A 20,418-nucleotide genomic window follows, 5' to 3' on the forward strand; every position below is an offset into this window, starting at 1 on the left:
GAACTTTGTATCAGGCGAGTGTTCGGAGAAGCGTAGCCCACTCTCCGTGGTGAAGATTGCCACCAAGGTTAAAGGTAATCGGAATTTGTAATCGGCACCGATCTTCGCCGAAGTTAAGAAGATCACATAGTGAAGCCATCAACGGGTTTGGTTGGTGGAGTGGAGTAGGCCTCACGTTTGGAGGACCGAACCACTTTAAATCTCGGGTGCAATCTCTCTTACTCTTGCTCTTTATTTGCATTTGTACTTTAGATTTAACTTGTGTGCTTGAATTTCTTTTTGATCTATTAATTTCCAAAATTGGGTTTGAGTTTTCAAAAGAGTTAAAACTTGTTAGAAACCTAACTAATTCTTCCCTCCTCATTCGTTGCCAATTCGGGATCACCCTTGGAATTTCACTTCAATTTCGTCCAAGGATGAACTCCGTGTTTGATCTTGGATTCCCTGGGTTTCGTAATTGTTCAGAACCTCCAAAGAACTCAAGATCGGACGGTTGTATCCATGGAGACTATATTTTCGAGAGATTTGACCTAAAGACTAAATTATTTTCCAAAAATTATTCGTACTGAAGCAAAGATGGGTTCATAGGATCCTCCTCGTCGATACGAGTCCAACGGATACTACCACGCACGAATCGGAGGTCAAACTAGAAAATTATGGTCTGTTGAAGTTTTGGTAAAATCAGGACGAATCTAGAATTTTCGTAGAAAACCCGAATGAATAGTGTTGGTCGTCTGAATGAATAGTGTCGGGCGTCCGAATGAATAGTGTCGGATATCTGAACCTAGTAAAAGTTTGGAAGTATTTTTTTAAATGTTGTGAATTTTTAACCACTGCTCTAGCCACCATCCTAGGCCTATTTATTGATATGTTTGACATTGTTTGGGATAGGTATTGTGCCCTGGAAGTTGTCGAGGGAAATATATTTGTCATTCGAGGTGCGTAATTTCGTACTACATTAGTGTTGCGATTTACCATTCAATATCACATCTTTTGATCATAGTTACGTAACATCTTTTGAACATGTGAACCTTTGAATAGAATTTCAGATCTTTACTTGGGTCTTGTATGCTTAAGTTTTTTTTTAGAATTGAACTCTATTGAATCTGGCTATTTGACACACATATTGGATGTATTTCCCATAACTTGGAATCTTTGTGAAACCTTTGCAATTCTTAAACACTATGAAATTTTGGATTGTTTTGCATTGTAATACATTGGAAACCCTTGTGGAAAACTATGTGAACCACCACCATGAACACCCTTTTTGGACTATATGTATTGTGGAATTTCCAAGGGTGGTCCCAAGTACGGCAACTATGAGAAGTGAAAATTATTAGGTTGCTAGCAAGTTTTAACCTTTTGAAAAACTCAAACCTAATTTGGAAATTAAGAGATCAACAATGAAATTCAAGCACACAAGTTAAATCTAAAGTGCAAATGCAAATAAAGAGCAAGAGTAAGAGAGATTGCACCCAAGATTTAAGGTGGTTCGGTCTTCAAAATACGACGCCTACTCCACTCCACCAACCAAACACGTTGATGGCTTCACTATGCGATCTTCTTAACTTCGGCGAAGATCAGTGCCGATTACAAATTCTGATTACCTTTAACCTTGGTGGCAATCTTCACCACGGAGAGTGGGCTACGCTTCTCCGAACACTCGTCTGATACAAAGTTCTTTGAGTAAGAAAGAAAGAACAAAAAATCCCTCACAAGGGTTTACAAGAATTGCAGAAGATGTACAAATTGAGCCTATGATCCAAATCCTAAGCTTTAGAGGATGAGAGGTATAATCAAGTTTGATTCACTCTTTGGATGTTCAAATGAAGTTTTAGAGTGTTAGGATTGATCATTTGGAAGTTGGGAATACCCATATATATAGAAAAACCCAAAATGACCGTTTGGTGGCATAGTGGTAATTCTGGAGAAAACACCAACGGATATAAATCTGACCGTTATTAGTGTTCTCGGAGTTCCGAGAATTTTTCTCGGAGTTCCGGGAATACAAACAGAAGATGAAAAATGTCTACTGGACCAAATCTCGGAGCTCCGAGGATTTCTCGGAGTTCCGAGAAATCTCTCGGAGTTCCGAGAAGCCTATGTTGAGCAGATTTTCACTTCTGTTTTTGGGCTTCCAATTTTACACCAACTTGGAATTGTTATGAGGGTTCCACATAGTTGGAACACCACAACGACAATCACTTATACATTTTTAGGGTGTGTGAGATTAACTTAATTATGCCTTTCAAAATCCTAAACTAGGATTTGATCTTAATACAATCTAATATAACTTTATCTTCAATGGATTCTTCAAGTCTTCATTTGTCTTGGACCTCCGATGTCTTTGGCCTTCATGATGTGGTCCAATGAGATCTTCTTGCCCTCAATCCAAGCAATGTTGTCTTAGCACCAATGTGATCTACAACTTAGACAATCAAACACATTAGTGATCATAAATCACTTGTGTATTGAAATCATCAAAATAAGATGGGAATGCCAAGGTGGAAAACCATTGGGCTTACAATCTCCCCCTTTTTGATGATGACAAGCACAAGAGATTTTCCAATAAAAGCATATATATTTTCCTTACACAAGAATTCTCTCCCCCTTGGGCATCAATCAAAAAGATTGGGGTAAAAGAGAAACAAAGGGATGAAATATTCAATTTAAAGCTCCCACTTTTTCAAGGAAAAAGACAAACCTAGAACTCCCCCTATTTAGAATTTTTATTCAACATAAGAGGGGATATTTTAATTATCCATAGAAAGATATTCAATTATAGAGCAAGCCCCTAATCTAAGCACATATGATGAAAATCATATGGGGGGCTTTGGGAACCCAAGATTTCTTGGTTCCAACACTATCCCTAATCTTAGATGCACATTGGAATTGGTAATGACCATTTATTCCACAATAATGGCATCTAACATGAGGGTTAGATACGCTAGTCCTATCATATGCATGTTTAGGTCTTTGACTAGTCATCTTTAAGATTATGTCAATAATTTTGTCACCATTTAAGAATCCATGGAGACATAATCTTAACCTTTCATTTTCATTATGAAGATGGGTTATTTGATTTAGAAAATCATTAAATTCATCTTCATAAGATTTGGAAGAGCTTGCCACATCTTGGATTTTTGTAATTTGGCAATTTTTCTCATCCAAACAACCCTTAAGGGTTTCAATCTCAAGTTTAAAATTTTCAAATTGAGCTTGAGATTTTGAAGAAGATTCATTTTTCAAAAAATTAAGTTCATTTTCTAATTTTGAAATGGATTTCTTTTGAACTTTATTTTTAGAAATTTGAGAGTGCAAGGTTGAGCACAATTCATCATATGATATTTTTTCACTATCACTACTAGATGAATAACACGAAGGGTTAGAGTTTACATCATCTTCATGGGTGAGTGCCATGAAGCAAAGATCATCTTTATTTTCTTCTCCTTCGCTTGAACTCTTTCCCGAGGTGCTAGTAGCATCCCATCTGGCGGGAAGAGCTTTATGTTTCTTCCATTCCTTCTTTCCCTTGTATTTTGAGGAAGATGACTTGAGAAGTGGACAATCCGGTCTTTTGTGTCCCGTCTTCTTGCAATTATAGCACATTTTTCCTCCATCTACTTCACTTTCTTCTTTCTTCTTCGTTTTATCCTTTTTATGTTTCTTTCTCCATAAGCTTTTAAATTTTCTTAAAGCTTCTTCTTCATCGCTATCCGCCTCGCTAAAGGATGATGAGTTCGCTTTGGAGGCTTTTAGAGCTAGAGATCGACTCTCTTTTTCTTTCTCTTTCGGCTTCTTCTCCTCTTGTCGGCTAGTGAGGAGCATCTCATGGGTGATGATGAGAGATCCTACAAGCTCCTCCATGGTTAGCGTCTTGAGATTCTTTGATTCTTGTATGGTGGTTACCTTTGGATCCCAATATGGAGGAAGAGACCTAAGCAACTTACTCACAAGCTCATCAGTAGGATAAGATTTACCAAGATTTGCTAGTTCATTAGAAATTTTAGAAAAACGGGTATACATTTCGAAAATGCTTTCGTTTTGATCCATTCTAAGCATTTCATATTTGCTCTTTAACAAGTTTATTTTGGAATCCTTAACTTGAGAAGTTCCCTCATGGGTAACGGCAAGTGTATCCCAAATAACCTTGGCGGAATCAAAAAGAGCAACTCGATTAAACTCCTCCGTAGGTAGGGCGCAAAACAAAGAATTGATGGCTTTGTAATTTAAATTCGCATGCCTTTTTTCTACGACATTCCATTCTTCAAATGGTTTGGAAGGCAACATGTATCCATTTTCAACAATGTGCCAAAGTTCCACATCTATCGAAAGAAGATAGATGTGCATCATTGTCTTCCAATGTCCATAGTTGGACCCATTAAAGAAGGGAGGTCTAGTTGTGGAATGGCCCTCCGGAAGTCCGGTTCCATTTCTATCCGCCATTTCACAATTAGAAAGTTGCCAAAGATCTTATGATCTTTCCCTTGTTGAAATTTTTAAAGAAAAATTTTTCAAAGATTTATATAAAAGAAAATCTTTTAAGAGCCTTTGCTCTGATACCAAGTGAAATTCCAAGGGTGGTCTCGAGTACGGCAACTATGAGGAGTGAAAATTATTAGGTTGCTACCAAGTTTTAACCTTTTGAAAAACTCAAACCTAATTTGGAAATTAAGAGATCAACAATGAAATTCAAGCACACAAGTTAAATCTAAACTGCAAATGCAAATAAAGAGCAAGAGTAAGAGAGATTGCACCCAAGATTTAAGGTGGTTCGGTCCTCAAAACGCGAGGCCTACTCCACTCCACCAACCAAACACGTTGATGGCTTCACTATGCGATCTTCTTAACTTCGGCGAAGATCGGTGCCGATTACAAATTCCGATTACCTTTAACCTTGGTGGCAATCTTCACCACGGAGAGTGGGCTACGCTTCTCCGAACACCGCCCGATACAAAGTTCTTTGAGTAAGAAAGAAAGAACAAAAAATCCCTCACAGGGGTTTATAAGAATTGCAGAAGACGTACAAATTGAGCCTATGATCCAAATCCTAAGCTTTAGAGGATGAGAGGCATAATCAAGTTTGATTCACTCTTTGGATGTTCAAATGAAGTTTTAGAGTGTTAGGATTGATCATTTGGAAGTTGGGAATACCCATATATATAGAAAAACCCAAATATGACCGTTTGGTGGCATAGTGGTAATTCTGGAGAAAACACCAACGGATATAAATTTGACCGTTATTAGTGTTCTCGGAGTTCCGGGAATACAAACAGAAGATGAAAAATGTCTACTGGACCAAATCTCGGAGCTCCGAGGATTTCTCGGAGTTCCGAGCTCGGAGCTCCGAGAAATCTCTCGGAGTTCCGAGAAGCCTATGTTGAGCAGATTTTCACTTCTGTTTTTGGGCTTCCAATTTTACACCGACTTGGGATTGTTATGAGGGTTCCACATAGTTGGAACACCACAACGACAATCACTTATACATTTTTAGGGTGTGTGAGATTAACTTAATTATGCCTTTCAAAATCCTAAACTAAGATTGGATCTTAATACAATCTAATATAACTTTATCTTCAATGGATTCTTCAAGTCTTCATTTGTCTTGGACCTCCGATGTCTTTGGCCTTCATGATGTGGTCCAATGAGATCTTCTTGCCCTCAATCCAAGCAATGTTGTCTTAGCACCAATGTGATCTACAACTTAGACAATCAAACACATTAGTGATCATAAATCACTTGTGTATTGGAATCATCAAAATAAGATGGGAATGCCAAGGTGGAAAACCATTGGGCTTACAATTGTGGACACGTATTGAGAGGCTTAGGTTATGTGAACTCAGAAAAGACCCCCGGCAGGGGGGCGGCATAGGCACTAGCCTATATGTGAACATAAGAATTGTGATCCCGCCAATAGGGAACAAATGTTGGCCCTGTCGACAGGTATGTGAACCTAGGAAATAGTTCCAACACCGTGGACGGTCGGTGTAAGCAATAACATGCTCTTTGGACTAAGCCGATGATCTTGGGGTGGTATCATACCCAAATTGATTTCCTAAATTGATCACTTAGACTTTGTGACCCCTTTTGTTGTGACACTTCGTAGATGCTTTATGGACTTTACTTCTCAGCTATTGTACTTGTGACTAGCCAGTTCTTGTGTAGCTTTGTGCCTATTATATTCATGTATTTGCCTTCCTTATTGTAGCGTGCTTGACCGCACTTTTGTGGTGTGTTATTATGTACTGGGCTTCGGCTAACTGTGGTTATCATTTTCAGATTTTGACCCTCGTGGAGCTGACGAGGGAGCAGAGGCGTGATCTTTGATCTTCGATTACCATTACCTTATCATTTCTTTTATTTTTATAGACAATGAGTATTGATTTGCTTTTGGTTACGACTATGTCGTTTTATTACTTTGATTATTATGGGATTATGGGTTAGATGAGAGATTTGGAAAGAACTGGAGATTTAAATATTGGATAGATGTAAGGCATTTAAATTCAGTTATTAGATTGTTTCAGATAGTTTGATATTGCTTTGCTAGCCTTGTATGCTTGTGAAGCTTGCTTTACAGGTGTACAGCGTTGTCGCACCCCAGGCATGTGTGTATGTGGATATGTGTGTGGATGTGTGTTGCTTGGGGGCGTGACAGTTTGGAAACTCCAAACTTAGAAAACATCTAACATTCTTCCCATATACTGATCCAAAAAATGAGGCGAAGGAACATAAAATGAAAACAACATAACTTTATTTTCATTTAGTTTGATTTCCCTAAGTACTATTTCCATGTGAATATTTACAGGTGGCTATTCAAGAGGACCCATGACTTAGCAAAGACTTTAGTGATAATTTTTTAAATTGCTTCATTAAATAGAAATTTTAAAGACTAATGACATTTATTGACTCCAAAAATGCATTCTAAAATGTCATTTTAAAGTCTAACGGCATTTATTGATTCCAAAAATGCATTCCAAAATGTTTGTCTTCATACATCACTCTTTTTTCACGTTTGGTACGCAAATAATGAATTGACAAATTCTGCTTTCACTTCTTATTATTTTAGTGTTTGATTATCTAAGTTTCTTCACCACCTAAAAAAACGACAATCTGAGGTAATCAAATAAGGGAAGAACATCCAAAGAAGGATTAGGTTACAGAAATAAACAGTGAAATGTTAAACTACTCTTGTTGTTATTTGTGACCGCGGTTGAGGGACTCAAAGGCAGCACCCATTATCTCTTGGTGGATTCCTAAACCATTTCATCCCAAACAAATGGCATCCATGACCCTTCAGCCAGGTTAGTTAGGACCCATTTGACCTTCTCAGGCTATTTTCGTAATCGAGCATCATAGAATTAGCAGCATCAGAAGCACCGCACTCATGTGGCTGAGGACTTTCTCATGGCTGAAAAGCAACACATGCATATAGGTAAGGGTGAAATACTGGTTTATCTTGAGCTTCAACTAGTCAAGAAGTTTATTTTAGAACGTACCGTATGGAGACTCATAGATTTATTAGCCTTGGCTTTGGGTCAAGGTCTTGGTACTATTCCTGTTTCAAGAAATCGAAGAACCTCCCTTTTCGATCGAAAATGTTGATTGGATTGAGGATCATAGTAATACTGCAAAACCCAATAACATTTCTCGTGCTTATTAGCCACACCATTCCAATTTAGGAAATAATTTTTGCCCAAAAAAGAGGAGAAAGGAGGCCCTAATTAAATCCCACTTAATAAATACCAAATGCTACAATATAAAGTAAGGAAAAAATTGTAGTATCTGACCATTTCTAACAATCATTCAATGAGCCAAGCATTACTGTGACTTATTTTCACTAAATGATTGTAGCATAGTAGCAGATTAGTCGGCAATAATGATTTGTTATAAGGAAATAAGATCATAAAAAAAGATAAATATTACCCAGAAAATGACACCTACAAAGACAACTTATCCAATAAGGCAATGGCATTTTACACGGCCGTGCGACTAGAAATTGAATATCGCATGGTTTCAACATTTCAGTGAAGTCTAATTAGAAATAATGGAAACTATTAGCAATGTTACAGATGTTAATAACTTTGTTGTACATATATGTTTGTATTATGCATCAAGAGAAGTTATTTCGTGCAGAGAAAGACAATAGTTCTCGTCCAATCCTCTCTAATATGAAATTCATTTTGTCATCTTTCAATCTTTTAAGAAACCAACTAAAACAATTACTTAGATGGAAAATAGCTCAAGAAATACAATAATTTTTTGGAACATCAACGATCAACCTAGAGAAGTTATTTCGTGCAGAGAAAGATCTCCAACTGCCAAGTAGATCATCCTCACAAGAACAGATAAAAATTCTCAGTATAGTTCCTCCCAGTTACTAAAGATAAGAGGGATTCAGGGTTTCATTTCTCAAGAAAAACAAGTAAATTCTAAATCTCGTTGACAAATACAACTAGACTAACGTTCAAAAGGGAATTCAATAAACGCAACTTCTTACTTTTTAATATGGTTATAAAAAATTATTCATTACCTACGAAAGCCTGTCATTTCAATTTCTTTGATGAACAATTTGTAAGATATTTACTTGAATTGTGACATTAACCCTTTATGATGTAAGAAAGTATGGATGAATATCATGAAATATTATATTTTAGGTTATATATGCTTTTTTGGTTTTGGTACCCAAGGGTTTCCTTATATAGTCAAAAGCTGCCATAGAACTTTCCTTTTAGTACCCAATTCGTTTGGCTACTTACACTCAAATTAGCAAGTGCAATTTGAGTTAAGTTTCCTCCCAAACGTTTCATAAAGTGAGGATTCAACCTAAAGAAGAGAAAGGTTGCTTAATATGCAAATCCACACTATTATTAGTAATTCTAGAATATAGAAAACCATGTTCTAGATTGCCCAATAAAAAGGAAACACTAAGTTTGTGTAAATTCCCGAAATACCCCCCTTATAATATTTGTTCCCCTCTCAAAAAGGGGGCTTTTTGTCATTAAAAGTTAGATTAGAATTAGGGCTTCTTTAAGAAAGCCTATAAATAAACATCTTAAGAGAATTACAAAGCTTATTCAACCCTAAACGTTTGTTCCAGCCATAAGAGAGTATTTGCATGAAGAAGGCGAGGAAGATCACGTGTTGGAAGCGGAAAACGTGGATCGAGGTAAGATCGATGATGCGTTATATGAAATAAAGAACCCTAAAACAAGAATTAAAGACAGAAAAGATGTGTTATAGGCTTCGATTTCGTCCAAGGATGAACTCCGTGTTTGATCTTGGATTCCCTGGGTTTCGTAATTGTTCAGAACCCCCAAAGAACTCAAGATCAGACGGTTGTATCCATGGAGACTATATTTTGGAGAGATTTGACCTAAAGACTAAATTATTTTTCAGAAATTATTCGTACTGATGCAAAGATGGGTTCATTGGATCCTCCTCGTCGATACGAGTCCAACGGATACAACCACGCACGAATCGGAGGTCAAACAAGAAAATTATGGTCTGTTGAAGTTTTGGTAAAATCAGGACGAATCTAGAATTTTCGTAGAAAACCAATCTGCGACCTTCGGGGGCATCCGAATGAATAGTGTTGGGCGTCTGAATGAATAGTGTCGAGCGTCCGAAAGAATAGAGTCGGGCGTTCAAATGAATAGTGTCATGTGTCTAAATGAATCGTGTCGGACATCCGAACCCAGTGAAAATTTGGAAGTATTTTTTTAAATGTTGTCAATTTTTAACCACTGCTCTAGCCACCATCCTAGGCCTATTTATTGATATGTTTGACATTGTTTGGAATAGGTATTGTGCCCTGGAAGTTGTTGAGGGAAATATATTTGTCAATCGAGGTGTGTAATTTTGTACTACTTTAGTGTTGCGATTTACCATTCAATATCACATCTTTTGATCATAGTTGCCTAACATCTTTTGAATATGTGAACCTTTGAATAGAATTTCAGATCTTTACTTGGGTCTTATAAGCTTAACCATTTTTTTAGAATTGAACTCTATTGAATCTGGCTATTTGACACACATATTGGATGTATTTCCCATAACTTGGAATCTTTGTGAAACCTTTGCAATTCTTTAACACTATGAAATTTTGGACTGTTTTGCACCCTAATATATTGGAAACCCTTGTGGAAAACTATGTGAACCACCACCATGAACACCCTTTTTGGACTATATGTATTGTGGACACGTATTGAGAGGCTTAGGTTATGTAAACTCAGAAAAGACCCCCGCCAGTGGGGCATAGGCACTAGCCTATATGTGAACATGAGAATTGTGATCCCGCCAATAGGGGACAAATGTTGGCCCTGTCGACAGGTATGTGAACCTAGGAAATAGTTCTAACACCGTGGACGGTCGGTGTAAGCAATAACACGCTCTTTGGACTAAGTCGATGATCTCGGGGTGGTATCATACGTATATTGATTTCCTAAAATGATCCCTCAGACTTTGTGACCCCTTTTGTTGTGACACTTGGTAGATGCTTTATGGACTTTACTTCTCAGCTATTGTACTTGTGACTAGCCAGTTCTTGTGTAGCTTTGTGCCTATTATATTCATGAATTTGCCTTCCTTATTGTAGCGTGCTCGACCTCACTTTTGTGGTGTGTTATTATGTCTTATCATTTCTTTTATTTTTATAGACAATGGGTATCAATTTGCTTTTGGTAACGACGATGTCGTTTTATTACTTTGATTATTATGGGATTATGGGTTAGATGAGAGATTTGGAAAGAATTGGAGATTTAATTATTGGATAGATGTAAGGCATTTAAATTCAGTTATTAGATTATTTCAGATAGTTTGATATTGCTCTGCTAGCCTTGTATGCTTGTGAACCTTGCTTTACAGGTATATATCGTTGCGCACCCCAGGCCTGTGTGTATGTGGATATGTGTGTGGATGTGTGTTGGTTGGGGGCGTGACAGTTTCGAAACTCCAAACCTAGAAAACATCTAACATTCTTCCCATATCTTGATCCATAAAATGAAAACAATATAACATTATTTTCATTTAGTTTGATTTCCCTAAGTAAAGTACTATTTCCATGTGAATATTTACAGGTGGCTATTCAAGAGGACCAATGACCTAGCAAAGACTTTAGTGATAATTTTTTAAATTGCTTCATTAAATAGAAATTTTAAAGACTAATGGCATTTATTGACTCCAAAAATGCATTCTAAAATGTCATTTTAAAGTCTAATGCCATTTATTGATTTCAAAAATGCATTCCAAAAAGTTTGTCTTCATGCTAATCGGGGAACAAGCCTTCTTACACTATTACATCACTCTTTTTTCACGTTTGGTATGCAAATAATGGATTGACAAATTCTGCTTTCACTTCTTATTATTTCAGTATTTGATTATCTAAGTTTCTTCACCACCTAAAAAAACGACAATCTGAGGTAATCAAATAAGGGAAGAACATCCAAAGAAGGATTAGGCTATAGAAATAAACAATGAAATGTTAAACTACTCTTGTTGTTATTTGTGACCGCGGCAGCATCCCATTATCTCTTGGTGGATTCCGAAACCATTTCATCCCGATCAAATGGCATCCATGACCTTTCAGCCAGGTTAGTTAGGACCCATTTGACCTTCTCAGGCTATTTTCGTAATCGAGCATCATAGAATTAGAAGCACCAGAAGCATCGCACTCTTATGGCTGAGGACTTTCTCAAGGCTGAAAAGCAACACATGCATATAGGTAAGGGTGAAATACTGGTTTATCTTGAGCTTCAACTGGTCAAGAAGAATATTTTAGAACGTACCGTATGGAGACTCAAAGATTTATTAGCCTTGGCTTTGGGTCAAGGTCTTGGTACTATTCTTGTTTCGAGATATCGAAGAACCTCCCTCTTCGATCGGAAACGTTGATTGGATTGAGGATCATAGTAATACTGCAAAACACAATAACATTTCTCGTGCTTATTAGCCACACCATTCCAATTTAGGAAATAATTTTTCCCCAAAAAAGAGGAGATAGGAGGCCCTAATTAAATCCCACTTAATAAATACCAAATGTTACAATATAAAGTAAGGAAAAAATTGCAGTATCTGACCATTTCTAACAATCATTCAATGAGCCAAGCATTACTGTGACTTATTTTCACTATATGATTGTATCATAGTAGCAGATTAGTCGGCAATAATGATTTGTTATAAGGAAATAAGATCATAAAAAAAGATAAATTTTACCCAGAAAATGATCCACCCAAAAAATAACACCTACAAAGATAACTTATCCAATAAGGCAATGGCATTTTGCACGGCCGTGCGACTAGAAATTGAATATCGCATGGTTTCAACATTTCAGTGAAGTCTAATTAGAAATAATGAAAACTATTAGCAATGTTACAGATGTTAATAACTTTGTTGTACATATATGTTTGTATTAGGCATCAAGATAATAGTTCTCGTCCAATCATCTCTAATATGAAATTCATTTTGTCATCTTTCAAGCTTTTAAGAAACAAACTAAAACAATTCCTTAGAAATACAATAATTTTTGGGAACGTCAATGATCAACCTAGAGAAGTTATTTCGTGCAGAGAAAGATCTCCAACTGCCAAGTAGATCTACAGATAAAAATTCTGTCGATGGCGTCCTACATCTAATTAAAATGCTTACACAGAATTGAAGTATAAAGAACTCCAGAGAAGTAACAAGTCAATAGTAGATTACCTTGTCTTTCTTTCCAGCGGACGCACCGGAAGTCCTAGTCTTAACTCTGGTCTCCCATCCTGCAGGTAACCATTCCGGATTCTCGGATGCTACAAATTGGAACTCTTTCGTCGGAGTCACTAGCGAATGAATACTTCCCTTGCTAAAGAGATTTTGATCATTGGCCGAAAAAGGTACTAATTGAAGCTCTATTGCCTGAGCCATCGGCATATGTATACCTCCCTCGCTGAAGAGATTTCGATAGTTCGCCGAGAAAGGTACAAATTGGAGCTCAATGGCTGGAGTCACCGGGTGTACACTTCCCTCACTAGAGAGATTTTGATCATTAGCCGAAGGAGGCATGGGCCGATCTTCTTCATATGTTGTTGGTGCGTCAGATTTGGGCACGTGGTCCGTCACCAACTGCAACAACATGTTAGCTACCTGTTCTTCGGGAAATACTTCACTGGTGTCCTCTACTAGCATAGATTCAAGGGCGTTCAGATTCTTCATTTTTGAGTCCGACACTGCGTCATATTCAGGCTCGGGATCCGATGTGATATCGCGGAGCACAACGTTCGGCATGCCGGATTGGACAAAATTTTCATGGGAGGAAAGTGTAGGGTTGGGATCCATCTCAACAGGTTTAGGAGGATTTTTTGAGTGAGTAGGGTTTCAGTTTTCCAATTTTTATAATAGAGGGATGGGCAGTGGGCTGAAAGGTGAATTGTATGGAGACGTGATGTTTGAAGGAGGATATACGAAAAGACACCTGCGTCATGCCTAATCCTATTAATTCATGAGATTTCGTGACACACTCTTTTAGTAAAGTGTTCAAAGCTATTATATCTGGCCGATTCCGCGAGATCTATTTTAGATAGCGGTGAGATAAATGTCATACCCTATATTAGGAAAGAGTCGTAACCCTATTAGATCAAGTCGGTTCCACATGATCTATTTTAGATGTATGGTAAGATCAAGACCATTGATTATATTCCGTCACCACTAGATCGATCCGGGTATACTATAACCGTTTGATCATGACTGCAACATTGCATCGGTCGCGGGTTTTGCGCCTTAAGGCTAGTATCATCGTATCGGTGCTGTCCCACTATAATAATGACATGACAAATAGAAATGACCTGCTTTTGTCAGGTAAAAACCCGACCTACAATGCTAATAAGGGCTTGATAGTGAGCTTCTTTAAAGTGCTATAAGTGGCAGTTCCGCCGTCACATACTGTACTAATAAGTGCGGATTATATCATCCATTCACCGCGTAAATGAACATGCCTGTCTCCCTCATATGATTTCAACAATCATGTAAGTCCAATAAAGAGATTAATTTTAAAATTTATTGTCATCGATGTGAGAAGTCTTGTAATGTCAAGTGCATAAGGGTATATTTGTCATGTTATAAAAAATAAAAGGGTTGTTTTAAAGGTGCAACTCATGTCAATTTTTTGGAAATTGGATTGAGATTTTACCATAAAATCGGGTCGGGTTCGGGTTCTTACACCCCGAGGTTTTTTTTCATCGTGAGAAATTAGTTATTAATTTATGATTGGACACGTGATGTAACATAGAGAGGAACGGTTTTGTAGGGCACGACGTTAATACAATGGCACACACCAGGTGCAGCAGGTCACAACTTTAGTTGATCTGAACCGTCCATATGAGAGATTAGTTATTAATGTATGATTTCACACATGACGTAACAGAGAGAGAAAAGGTAGAGTAGGGTGCCCTCACACATTGGATTGATTTGAACGTTCCATATGATAGGCCATGCTTTGGATCTTTTGTTGCTTAAATTTAAGAAAGTCATTGAATTGTGCCATGTAATAATGTATATTTTTAGTCGTTGAATGTGATTCACTAGCACTATATATATGTAGTTTTTTTTTATCGTTCCACATATGTTGATACCGAAATCTGTTCCCATCAGATGTACTTCGGTAGAGGCTTGATCCGTGCCTCATCTTGCGCTTAAAGAACATGCGTTAGGAGTACCGGAGTTTGGAGTTTGGACTCCAAGAGACCACTCTGACGCTCAAGTCAGAAATCATCAACAAGAATGAGATCAAAACAGTAACAAAGCAGAGTAACAATACTTAGGTGTGAGAGCATACCTGGCCTTGATTGTGGAAGTCATATTTATAGATGAGGAGTCCTAGGCAATTTAAGATACCTGCCTATGTGGGATGCTTTCCATATTGGATGACTTCTCTATGGAATCGGTTTCCATATTTATCTTGATAGGCACTGAGTTTTCTTATCGGAACTTGCTTCTATTTGCCTTTTAGGAGAGCTGCCGTGCTAGGTTAGGTCTTTACCCTATGGAACTTTCCTGTTTACTCAGCGTTATTATTCATGAAGATAGGGAGAACTTCTTGCCCTTGTTATCTAAGAGGCAAGTTTTGTTGGGCTATGTGTCACTTGTCCAACAATTAGTGGATGGACGGATTTCCCCCTAACATATTGCCCCCACTTCCTCGAGCCGTGTTTAGGTTGAGGAAGTAGTTTCAGGAGTCAAGGGTATATCCTCTCGCTGGGGCCGAACTATGGATCTTATCACAGGGCCGTTACCCCCGAGTTTTACAAAGCTTATGCGAGATCTATGTGGACGGAGGCTCGTAGAAAACCGCATGGCGCTGAAGTTTGGATCGGTGTCGTCGCTTTGATTGGGCCATAGAAGAGAGGTTAGTGTTTGCCTGTGCAAGTTTGGCTGAGTTCAAGACTCAGCAAAATTTTGAAAATGCTTTTGTGAGAAGTTGAACCCTCACCGAGCTAGGGGATGGAAAGTTGCGCCTTCGGGAAATGAAATGGTACATGCCCTCTGTCACACCCTGAACCGTAATCATGGCCCAGCACTAGACAATGCCGCAGAACTACAAGGCGAACCCCATACTGTACAAGGTCTTCGATATCAAATTCAATGTTATAACCATAAGATAAACTAGACATTTAGATTTACATCCTAAATCTCCATTCCAATAAACATTAATGATAATAAGGTCAAAGTCTTGCACCCAAACCCATCTAAAACAGAATATAAAATCAATGCTATCACTAAATACTGTCTTATTGTAATGCCCGATCCAAAAGCAATGGAGTAAGAGAAATTTTATGTTAGAAATTAAATTCAGAGTTGGGCCCACTAGAAGACAACGACATGGGAGTCCTAAGTTTAGTGGTGTAGAAATTTTATTTTGGTCAACCAAGATCAACGGCTATTGTCGATTCTAGAAGAGTCTGACTTTTGTTTGCTCTAAATAATAATATTTATTATTATAAATAATATTAGTGTTTTAATGGGATATTATCTTATGGCCAAAGTTGATTTTTGATGGGCCCCTCCAAAGTACACCTATGATGGGACCCACCATCTTTACATAAAGATATGCTTTAGGCTAGGCCAATCATTTTACAGCCCATGTCTCAATAAGATGGAGACAACTGTTTTATACCCTTCCATAATATAGGCTAGGAGTACTAGTTATATTATTATTGAGCAATGATAGATACAAGGGAACCCTTGCATAAAGAGCCGTAAAAGGGCTCTTCATTGGATCCGTGTCATTTTCAGTTACATTTTATAATCAGTTGAAAAGGTAAAATCTGTTACATTTGATGATGTGGATCTAATCAAGAGCCTTTTTTGGCTCTTTATGCAAGGGCTCCCTTGTATCTATCATTCCTCTTATTATTATTATCAATTGGGAAGGTATAATATCCACTCATTTGGGTCCCATATTGATATTTTATAATTATTAGGGCATCTAAAATGAGCTCATGGTTGTGTTGCAATAAGTTTTACGAAGCCTTTTCTCCTGTATATGGATTCGTTCAATTAATGGCTGGGATGAGTTTTGGTTTTTCGGTGTATATTGGATACTAATTGAAACACCTTCATGTAAGTCCCACATAATAAGAGATAACAGAATAGTTGCGGTTACCGGGTTATTTTTAGAGGTAAAGTGATAAAGATTAGTAAGTTATTTTAGGTGGGCTGCATGGAGAAAGTGACGTTAATAAAACTCACTCGTTGGATGGTTATCCAAGTAAGTAGGATTGTATAGGTTGTGATCTACTTCGAGATATATCTCCATGCTAGTGTGTTGCTTAGAGTCCCCACAAGTTAAATCTCATATCAAAGAGAGAGAGAGAGAAAGAGAGACAGACACACAGAGAGAGAGAGAGAGAGAGAGAGAGAGAGAGAGAGAGCCACGTCCAAGGCAAAATTGTTATAGATGTTAGACGTGGCACACTACTGTTGCAAAGTGGGAAGTTACAGAGATTTTCTCTGGATCTCTTCCAGTGAGGGTAAATATGAGGGAGTAATCCATTTCAGGGTAAATCATTTCGATGTAATCTACTTACCATGTAAATACAAAGGAGGTATATTATTTCTAGCGTTCCAGGACCACATATTGTAGAGGGTAAATGTCATAAGGATATTTTAATCATATTGCATGGGTATTTTGGTCATTTTCACCCACTCGATAGTGGTATGTCAGCCATTTTCTATGACTCGGGGGGTCTTATGGTCATTTTTACCCGATACGACGTATTTTGATATTTTTGTCATGAGGGTATTTTAGTCATTTTCATGACTCCGGGGTATTCTAGTTATTTTACCCTGCATTGGGGTATTTTGATCATATTTATATCATAAAGGGTATTTTAGTCATTTTCTATGACAGGTATTTTGGTCATTTTCACCCTAGGTATTTCAGTCATTTTCCATTATGCAGAGGTATCGTGGTTATTTTACCTGATGTGACATATTTTGATAATGTTTTATGTTATATGGGTATTTTAGTCATTTTTATGACTTCCGAGTATTGTGTTTATTTTTACCTGATATTGGGGTATTTTAGTCCTTTTCCATGACTCGGGGGTATTCTAGTCATTTTTACCCTATATGGTGGGTATGTTCATCGTTTCATGTTGATATTTTATTAATTTTCAATGACTCAGGGGTATTTTGGTCATTTTCACCAGTTATAGGGACATTTCAGTCATTTCCTTGATGCAGGGGTATTCTGGTCATATAGGGGTATTTCGGCCATTTTCATGATGCAGAGGCATTATGGTCATTTTACCCGATACGACGAATTTTGATCTTTTTTATATTATAGGGGTATTCTAGTCATTTTCCATGACATGGGTGTATTCTAGTCATTTTCCATGACTCGAGAATATTGTAGTCATTTTATCCTGAATGGAGGTATATCGATCATATTTATGTCATAAGGGTATGTAGGGTCATTTTCCATGACAGGAGGACTCTGGTCATTTTAACATAATACGGCGTATTTTGATTACTACCTCTTTGAGTGTATGCCATTTCGCCTCTTTCAGGGTAAATAGATGGTAGCACGGAAATAACTTACGAGGAAAGTTGATTATATTTTGATTACTAGTTGCAGTCCTGTGCGATGCACGGGGCGAAGAAAAAAGTATGATCTTACGGATTTGTACAAATCAATTTAGAAAAGTTCCTATTTTTATGGGATTCTTTATTGGGAAACTTTATTGCGTTAAATATTTATTGGAAAACTTTATTGCGTTAAGATTTTGCAATTAGGTGAAATCAATTTAGAAAAGCTCCTATTTTTTTTGGGATTCTTTATTGGAAAACTTTATTGCGTTAAATGTTTATTGGAAAACATACATTATTAAGGTTACCTGTGATAGAGGAATACGTGTGAAATGGTGTGCAACATCCCCTTAAAGCGTTTTTAAATTTCGGAATGCAGTGGGGGTGCAACGTGGCACCACCCCCAGCTTACGACATTCAGCTTTCTATATATAGATAGATTGGAACACGCTTAAGTTTTGCACAGGGGGTAAACGAATGTTTTACCCCCTATTTACCCTCACTGGAACATAAAACGTTTTCTAGGTGGGTGTGTAGTTACAATAGCTTTCTTTCTATTGACTATTAAGAGTCTTATACCTCTTAGGATTCCAAATTTATAGGAACTGATCTGTATTGTAATCAAAGCAAGAAGATTAAAGGCTATTAATTTCATTTAGCAAGAAAGAAAAAGAAGAAGCTACAACTAGTTCGTTTGGGAAAAAAAGGGGGAAGAGAAAAGAAGAAAACGGGAAGAAAAAGGGGTATGTGGAAATTTATACTTTTATATCATTTTAAAAGCATGTTATTAATAGTAAAATTTTCATGTTATTCAAGTGTAGTGGTGAAGTTACTATCAAAAAATTGAATTGGTCTAATTGACTTCACTGAGAAATGCTTCCTATTTTGTAATGCAATGCTATGATATTATTGGGGTTTTGTCCGAACAGCCAGAGACATTGGAAACACCTTGGATCATAAGAGATTATATCCTATCCGTATATCTGATTGTAGACTCAGAATTCAATATGTACATTTGCCATTTTAAATTTCTCACGTAGCTGGTTTTGATTGAAGATAATGGCATCCCATGATGCAACCAGAATTTGTCATTGACTGAGCCTAGATTTAGAAGCCAAATCTAATATGTAAAATCGGGGCTTAGAGGATATCTTGTCCTCAACCCTTGTCTTGTTCAATAGCCACACTCCCACAGGGTTCTTGAACTAGCTCTGTGTAGACACCCCATTTTGACTTGACCCCAATATTCCAAAAAAAAAAATCGAATAAATCCCGAAATCGAATTCAAAATTCCCCAAACTCAATTTTCAAGTCCCTGAAACCGATTCCCGAAATTTCTAAAACTTGAGGTCCAATTGCAGAAGAGCCTGAAAATTCCAAAAATGCCCACTTGAAAATCATTTCTGGAAATATTCTGAAAGCCTAATTGATCCCGAAGCCCCATCGATATCCTCTGTTCAATTGCCCTGACCTTCCCTTTTATTTCTGCAAAAATTAGGCAACCTACAGCGTGCCCCAGAATTTTGGTATTGGCACTCCTCTGTTTGGATCCCCCGGGCTCCAATCTATATCAACGCAGCCCTTTAAACACTAGATGACAAGATGATTTGCAAAGGTATCAAAATGAGATGGTGCTAATATCATTTTCAAATATAAAAGGGATAAAATGAGTGGATTCAAACACCAGGGAGGAGGTGTGTTGATATCAATGCCCTCTAGAGAAAATGATCAAGGGCTGAAAACAACCAAGAGAAAATAAGTGGTAAATGGATGGCTGGGATTAGAGTGAAGGATAAAACCCTAGATATAAAACCACAAAGAAGAGCTCGTGAAACAAGGGGGATCGACCATTTGTTGCAAGAAGAGAGGAGAAAACAGAGAGCAAAAGAAAAAAAAAGATGAAAAAAGAGAGAGAGAGGGGGACTTCCGGTCATCTCCCCCGTCAACTCCACCGGAGTTCCGTCCCCTTCTTGTAGCAGTTATCACCCCCTTCTTCTTCCACCGCAACCCTCACCTCTGCAATTTCAGCCGCCACCTCCATCTTCACCATCTCCGGCCCCCACTCTTGCCGGCCATTTTCTCCGGCTGTGCCACCTCCACCCACCCACCGACCATCTTCTTCTTCCCTAACCTCATATCATCATCCTCACCATCATCACCCATTCAACCCATCCGAACCACCACCACACCCACCAAACCTATCTCAGCCATTTCCATCTATTACCCAAACCCTCTTCTCAAAATCACCATCCACAAACCCCACCGGAATCCTAGCCACCGTCTCTGCAACTTTTCCACTCCGGCCATGCCACCTCCACCCACCGACCAACATCCTTTCCACCCAAACTCATTTCATTT

This window comes from Tasmannia lanceolata, unplaced genomic scaffold (assembly GCF_043159265.1).
Source record: "Tasmannia lanceolata isolate RefF3 unplaced genomic scaffold, GAP_Taslan_0.1 ptg000006l, whole genome shotgun sequence".
Classification (NCBI taxonomy): domain Eukaryota; kingdom Viridiplantae; phylum Streptophyta; class Magnoliopsida; order Canellales; family Winteraceae; genus Tasmannia; species Tasmannia lanceolata.